The sequence below is a fragment of the Myotis davidii genome, unplaced genomic scaffold (genome assembly GCF_000327345.1).
Source record: "Myotis davidii unplaced genomic scaffold, ASM32734v1 scaffold309, whole genome shotgun sequence".
Lineage (NCBI taxonomy): Eukaryota > Metazoa > Chordata > Mammalia > Chiroptera > Vespertilionidae > Myotis > Myotis davidii.
This window is the reverse complement of record NW_006383013.1, coordinates 2,091,843-2,099,942: the sequence shown is the minus strand read 5'-3', so window position 1 is coordinate 2,099,942 and position 8,100 is coordinate 2,091,843. Positions and strand designations below refer to the sequence as shown.

At 40.9% G+C, this 8,100-nt stretch overlaps 1 protein-coding gene across 9 annotated transcripts in view; it reads right to left on the bottom strand.

Annotated features, from left to right (window-relative positions):
- Positions 1-8,100, bottom strand: part of TTLL5 (tubulin tyrosine ligase like 5) — a 269,203-nt gene that overhangs the window by 1,224 nt on the left and 259,879 nt on the right. The window lies entirely within an intron of this gene.

The following is an 8,100-nucleotide window of genomic DNA, read 5'->3' as shown; positions in this document are numbered from 1 at the left end:
TCCCCCCCACACACTACACCCCACCACCCAGTTTAAGAAACATCGCCTTCCCCCCAATCCTTTGTGACTCTCCCAGTTCCTTCCCATTCCCACGATCTTGGATTTTGTGTTTTCATGCCCTCGCTTCCTTTATAAAAACAGGTTTCTTTACTATATATACTTATATCCCTAAATATCCCACTGCTTTGCTTTATGTGGTTTTGAATTTTATTTTGCTGCTGTGACTATTAACGTGATCTCAGCACACAACTGAAGAATGCCTCTAGGAATGTACTTAGGAGTAGAATTGCCAGGTCATAAGTACTTGAATCTTCAACTCTTTCAAAATAATGTTGTAACTAGGTTCCCAGTGCACGAATTCGTGCACCTTGAAAGGAACTGTGGGCCGCAAGCATCTGGCTTCTTTCACTTATCATAAGGTTTTCAAGGGCCATCCACGTTGTAGCAGTATCATATCCTATTCCTTTTTGTGGCCAAATAATATTCCATATAAAGAAGTTGGGGCACAAATAAATGAAGTAGAAAACTTTTCACTTTAACTTTCATTGGAAACCTTTCTAAAACACATCTGTTCCGCTGCTGCTGCTGTTTTGTGTAGTTCCTTTACTTCCTTCTTTTCTATTTTTCCCCCCTTGCTTCTTAAATGGAAGATGCTAAATACGTTAACCTTTTCTAGAAACTTGCGGCCAGCATTATTAGCATTCAATATTGAAATGCATGGAAAAACCGCTGAGTTTGTCCAATCTTCCCTCTACGTTGCAACCCATTATACCCCTAGCCACATACCGGGATAAATCATACCGATGTTTTGCCTACCTTAAAATGTCGTAATTATACTACATCGAGACCCTTATAATGAGGCTTCTTGAATCTGAAGTACAGAACCATGATGCCACCGGTTGAATCTTCAACTCTTTCAAAATAATGTTGTATTACTTTCTAACTAGGTTCCCAGTGCACGAATTCGTGCACCTTGAAAGGAACTGTGGGCCGCAAGCATCTGGCTTCTTTCACTTATCATAAGGTTTTCAAGGGCCATCCACGTTGTAGCAGTATCATATCCTATTCCTTTTTGTGGCCAAATAATATTCCATTGTGTATACATCTGACATTTATTCACCCATCAGTTGATGGGCATTTGGGTTGCTTCTACCTCTTGGCTATTATTAATGATGCTGCTATAAATACTCATGTACAAATTTTTGTCTAGACATACGTTTTCATTTTTGTTGGGTACATACTTAACAGTGGAATTGCTGGGTTGTAAAGCAACTCTGTGTTTAATGGTGAGAAACTGCCAAACTGTTTTCCTAAGTAGTTGCACCATCTTACAGGCCCATCAGCAGTGTATGAAGGTTCCAATTTTTCCACATCCTCACCAATCCTTGCTAGTGTCTGTCTTTTTGTTACAGCCATGCTGGTGGGTGTGAAGTGTATCCTGCTGTAGTTTTGATTTGCATTTCCCCCGTGAGAATCTTTTCATATGCTTATTGGCACTGTATAACTTTTTTGGGGGAATCTATTCAGATTCTTTGCCCATTTTAAAAAACTGAGTTGTCTTTTTTATTACTAAGTTACAAAACTTCCTTAAATAGTCTAGATACAAGAACTCTATCATATACATGATTTCCAAATCCCCTCTCCCAATCTGTGGGTTGCCATTTCACTTTCTTGACAGTGTTCTTTGAAGTACAACATTTAAAAATTTTTATGATGACCACTTTGTCTACTTTTTTCTTTTGTCGCTTTTTTCTCTTTCTTGATTCTATGTATTACAAACACTTTCACCTTGTTCATGACCTGTGTTTCCACACTCTTTATGTATTTTTTTTATTAAAGGTTGTTTTATTATTTTTTAATTTATAAGTAAAGTCCTACTCAGAGATAAAAAATTAGATTGCATTTAGATATATACACTTAACAAGTGATCTTTTTTGAAAATGGTTTTAAAAAAAAATATTAAGACTGCCCTGCCCGGTTTGACTCAGTGGATAGAGTGTCAGCTTTATTTATTTTTTTTAATCTTCACTCGAGGATACTTTTCCATTGATTTTTAGGGAGAGTGGGAGACAGAGGGAAAGACAGAAAGAAGCACTGATGTGAGAGAAACACATTGATTGGTTTGCCTCCTGCACATGCTCTGACCATGGCCTGGGCCAGGGAGGAGCCTGCAACCAAGGAACGTGCCCTTGCCCAGAATTGAACCTGGGACCCTTTGGTCTGCAGGCCTACTACGCTCTATCCACTGAGCCAAACCAGCTAGAGCTCAGTCTTTGACTTTACCTGAAACATTTAGTCCACTCACATGTTTGTAATTACTAAGCTATTTGTTCCTTGTTTCTGTGTTTCCTTTTCCTCCTTATGGATTTATCTTTTTTCCTCATCCAATTTCTTTGTACTATTTTGGAAGTTTTATATTTCTATTCTTTTAGCAGTTACTTGATTCATTTCTGCATTGGTATATATTAACTATGTAAAGTTGAAATTAGTATCTTTAACCTCCTCACTGTAAAATCAAGTTAGACAACTTGAAAAGTCAGACTACTGACTTTAACTCTAATCATACCCTCCCCCTTGATTTACACGATACTGGTGTTGAATATCCTTATTCCCCCCCCCCCCCCCTGCCTTTTAAACCTCACAAGAACATTATCATCACTTTATTGGTTATTTTTGTATTTGCCCATATTTTTAAACATTCTTCGCTCATAATTCTTCCTGGCCCTTCAGACCTTTTTCTGGTATCACCTTCCTGTTGGAAACATATTCTTTAGAATCTTTCCTTTTGTGAAGGTATACTAGTGACCAATTATTTGGGGGTTTTGTGTGTCGAAAAATGTCTTTATTTCATCCTCTCTTGAAAGATATTTTTGCTTAAAATATACTTTTGGTTTGGTAATTACTGTCTTTCATCAGTGGCCACATGACAATGTACTTTGATTCCCCTATTGGTGCTGAGAGTATGCTGTCCAACAAACCGCAGACCTTTGGTGAGCCTTCTTTGCACTCTAGCTGCTCTTAACATCTTTGTCGTTCGTATTCTAAAGTTTCAGTATGCTGTGTCTAGGTGTGGATTTCTTTTTTTAAAATTGACTTGCAAGAGAGATTTGTCGTTCCACTTATTTACACATTCATTGGTGGCTTCTTGTATGTTCCCTGACTAGAGATAAAATCTGAAAATCTTAGTGTACTGCAAGCATGTCAAACTCAAAGGCTAACACAAGCCAAATAAACAAGGGTTAAGTTTATGTGGGCCCCCCAAAAAACCCCAAAACTTCAATTTTCATAGAAACGTAGATTTATTTTGATAGAGACATGCTGAATACAAAGGGCTGAAATAAACAATCGTTAACAGAAAATAGAACATTGAAAGAGATAGAGGGAGAGAGAGAGAGGAAGGGAGAGCAATGTCGATTTGTTGTTCCACTTTTTTATGCGTTCTTGTATGTGCCCTGACCAGAGATCAAACCCACCATGTTGGTGTATCAGACGATGCTCTAACCAACTGAGCTACCCGGCCAGGGCTTAAGGGTAGACTTCCTGTGATTCACCGCAATTTGTGTATCTTTCATTAATCTGAGAAATTTTTTAGATATTCTCTCTTTAAATATCCCTGTCCAGTTTATTTCCATAACTCCAATTAGATATTAGACTTCTCACTTGTTTTCTTCCATCACTTTTTCTTTCTGTGCTACACTCCAGGTAACTTCTTTAAATGTATCTTCGAGCATATTAAATCTCTCTTCAACTGGGTCCAATCTGCAGTTAAACTCACCCATTGATTTTTAATCTGTAATTACTATTTTTTTTTTTCCAAAAATGTTATTTGGTTTTTGCAAATTTGCTTGGTCATAATTTTTTTTAAAAAAAATATATTTTTGATTTCAGAGAGGAAGGGAGAGATAGAAACATCAATGATGAGAATCATTTGTCAGTTGCTCCTGCATGCCCCCTACAGGGGACTGAGCCAGCAACCTGGGCATGTGACCTGACTGGGAATCAAACCAGTGACTTTCTGGTTCATAGGTTGATGTTTAGCCACTGAGCCACACTGGATGGGCAGCTTGATCATAATTTTAATCTCTTGGTTTTACTCATACTTTTCCTCCCTTTAAAATTCTATAGATAAATGAGAACATTTGTTTGTTTGTTTTTTTTACTGTATATCTCCTAATTTTAATACCTTACTTTTTGCAGGTCTAATACTGTTCTGTTATTTTTGCTGGCTTTTGCTTATGGTGCCATGTTTCCTTATTGTTTTTTTGTTTTGTTTTTACTTATTTATTTTTATTTTTTTAGAGAGGGAGGAGGGGGGGTGGAGAGAGAGAGAGAGAGAGAGAGAGAGAGAGAGAGAGAGAGAGAAGGAAAGAGAAAGAAACATGGATGTGAGTGTGAGAGAGATACATCGATTGGTTGCCTCTTGCATATGTCCCAACCGGGGATCAAACCCCCGACCTCCCAGTGCACAGGGTGATGCTCCAACCAACTGAGCCACACCAGCCAGGGATGTTTTTAATTTCAAACTATGATCTCACAGTTCTTAGAACTTTCCCTTCAGGGATTATTAGAGCTTTGAGTTGAAGGAGGATCCTCCAGGAAAAAATAAGCATTTGATTCTATTAGGTGCCAGGAGCCACTACTAGCACCTAAACTAAATTCTCAATCTGGACGTTTTCAGGGCAGCTAGGAAATATGAATTCATGCCCAAGCTCACATGGACGCCAGCTTGTATTTATGAAGACTCGGGAGAGTCCCCTACATCATCTCACTTAGCACCAAGTTCAAGACAGGTAATTTTCTTTCAGTGCCTGAGGGTGGAGGTGAGGGGGAAGGGGAGGGGTTATATCTGGTTGACATCTACACAGAGAATACAGCCCTTTGGGGTCCCATCTATACACCGACTCCCACTGGACTTCCCACCTTGGGATTTACCTATTACCCCTCATGTGGTGCCATAATTCAGGACCAGAGCGGCTCCAGTCCCATTCCTGCCTGGTGACCCCTCTGGGACCATAAGGACAGGAAAGGCACACAGGACAATGATGTGATGGAATTCCTCCTCACTGCTTCTGTGGCCTCATATGATCATAACCTCTCTCTCTCTCTCTTTCCCCCGGACCCCCTCTTTGGTAGGACTTTGAAAAACCAGTCATTGACTCATTGATATCAACCCACCTTCTTCTTTTCTGCTTTGATGTCCTGGCCTGGAAATTCTTTCTTTTTTGTTTGGTCAAATGGCTATGGCTCATACTGTGTACTTATAAACTCACTTGGTGCTTATCGTTATATGAAGTTCCATCATATCAGATTAGTTCTAAAGTCAATGAGCAACACGAACATAAGATATCATGAGAATTACCCTCGAAATTTTTGAAGCTCCTGTAAACTACATCATCTGAGCTCGGCAACTATCAGAGAGTCCAACACACCCGGTTTCTCTTCCAGCTGCCGTTCTTCCATTAGCACCAGGTTGAAGCAACTGGCTTGCATTACTTTGACACCGTGAATGAAAATATCTTTAACCCCTGTGATTGACATGTGCCAAGGTGAAGTACATTACAAGGGGCACCCAGACAGGAAGAATACCGAGGGGCCAGCACATTCACGTTCCATGCTCACTCTGAGGCATAAGGGCCCTGAGGGCAATGGTGGAGAGGCTTCCCTAAACTGAAAAATCAATGCTTCTTTCATGTTTCTGGGGGGCGAGGGGACACCCCCTCTTGCATGAATCACTCACTGCCCCTAGCACACACTTTTTTAAAAAATATATATTTTATTGATTTTTTACAGAGAGGAAGGGAGAGAGATAAAGAGTCAGAAACATCGATGAGAGAGAAATATCGATCAGCTGCCTCCTGCACATCTCCTACTAGGGATGCGCCCGCAACCCAGGTACATGCCCCTGACCGGAATCGAACCTGGGAGCCTTCAGTCCGCAGGCTGACGCTCTATCCACCAAGCGAAACCAGTTTTAGCTAGCACACACTTTTAAGCGCAGAGACCACATTTTACAAATCTTCACCTGACCCGAGCTCCCAGCATTTAAAATATATATATATTTTTTATTGATTTGAGAGAGGAAGGGAGAAGGAGAGAGACATAGAAACATCAATGATGAGAGAGAATCATCAATCAGCTGCCTCCTGCATGCCCCACACTGGGGATCGAGCCCGCAACCAGGGCATGTGCCCAGGCTGGGAATCAAACCGTGACCTCCTGGTTCATAGGTTGAGGTTCAACCACTGAGCCACGCCGGCCGGCCGAGCTCCCAGCATTTTGCCATGTAAATATTTACATGGGAGCAGCTGGGTACATATCAGATGCACTGATGTGGGGATGATCATTAGCAGTGTTTCCTATGGAGCAAAAGGCTCCCAACTACATATAAACTGCATCTGCCAACAGCAAAAGGCTGGTGAGATAAGCAGCAGCCCACGCTCCAGACCAGGGTTCCCGCTGCCCTCCAGCTGCTGGAAGGAAATGGATGCAAAATTTCAACATCTGAATCGTGGCTTTTCCCATTGAGAAAAGACAGAATTTATCGTGACTTCTAGGTCGGTAGAGAAGGCCCAGACCTAAGACAATATGAACAGATAAGTGATTTTTCTCCCTCCAACATCTGAGGTGAATAAGAGAAACAAAGTTAAAAACGTAACTTAAGAAATAATCTACAGCTCTGACCGGTTTGGCTCGGTGGATAGAGCGCCGGCCTGCGGACTCAGGGGTCCTGGGTTCAATTTTGGCCAAGGGCATGTACCTTGGTTGAGGGCACATCCTTAGTAGGGGGTGTGCAGGAGGCAGCCGATCGATGTTTCTCTCTCATCGATGTTTCTAACTCTCTATCCCTCTCTCTTCCTCTCTGAGAAAAATCAATAAAAATATATTGGGAAAAAAAAAATGACCTACATGCAAAGACTTAGAAATTGTGCCTCTGGGAGAACCAAGATGGCGGCATAGGTTAACGCTGGAGTTTGCTGCCTCGAACAACCACTTCAAAAATACAACTAAAAGACGGAACGGACATCACCCAGAACCACAGGAACGCTGGCTGAGTGGAAGTCCTACAACTAGGAGGAAAGAGAAACACATACCAAGACTCAGAGGAGGCGCAGTGCTGAAGTCAAATACTGAAGTGTGGAGTGTATTTTTGTTGCTATTACTGTTAGTATTAACTCAGTAAACACGTTTGAATGCATACCAGCGAATTGGTGATAAAGAGTCAAGGACCACACAGATTCTCAGAGAACCCATCCCCTTTACTCCTAAGAGAGCAGCCAGCCGCTGCTGGGCAGGGAGGGGCAGCTGCTTACCAAGGCCTTCCTCAGGAGGCCGCTGGAGGAGTCTGCACAAGCAGAGTCTGAATACAGGGCCCGAACCCCATCAGCTTTTTGTTTGTTTGTTTGTTTGTTTTTTGTTAGTCCTCGCCTGACAATATTTTTCCATTGTTTTTTTTTTTATTTTTTATATTTTTAGAAAGAGTGAAAGGGAAGGGAAAGACAGAGAGAAAAAAACATTGATGTGAGGGCGATAAACCTATTTGAAGAAATAATGACAGAAAACTTCCCCTACCTGGTGAAAGAAATAGACTTACACGTCCAGGAAGCACAGAGAACTCCAAACAAAAGGAATCCAAAGAGGACCACACAAAGACACATCATAATTAAAATGACAAGGGCAAAAGACAAAGAGAGAATCTTAAAAGCAGCAAGAGAAAACAGTTAGTTACCTACAAGGAAGTACCCATATGACTGGCAGCTGATTTCTCAACAGAAACTATGCAGGCCAGAAGGGAGTGGCAAGAAATATTCAAAGTGATGAATAGCAGGGACATACAACCAAGATTGCTTCACCCAGCAAAGCTATCATTCAGAATAGAAGGTCAGATAAAGAGCTTCACAGATAAGAAAAAGCTAAAGGAGTAGCTTTAGCTACCAGTATTATATGAAGCTGTGAAAGGTATCCTTTAAGAAGAGGAAGAGGAAGAAAAAGGAAAAGATACAAATTATGAACAACAAATACACATCTATCAACAAGTGAATCCAAGAATCAAGTGAATAAATATCTGATGAAGAATGAACTGTGGTGATTATAATAGAATCA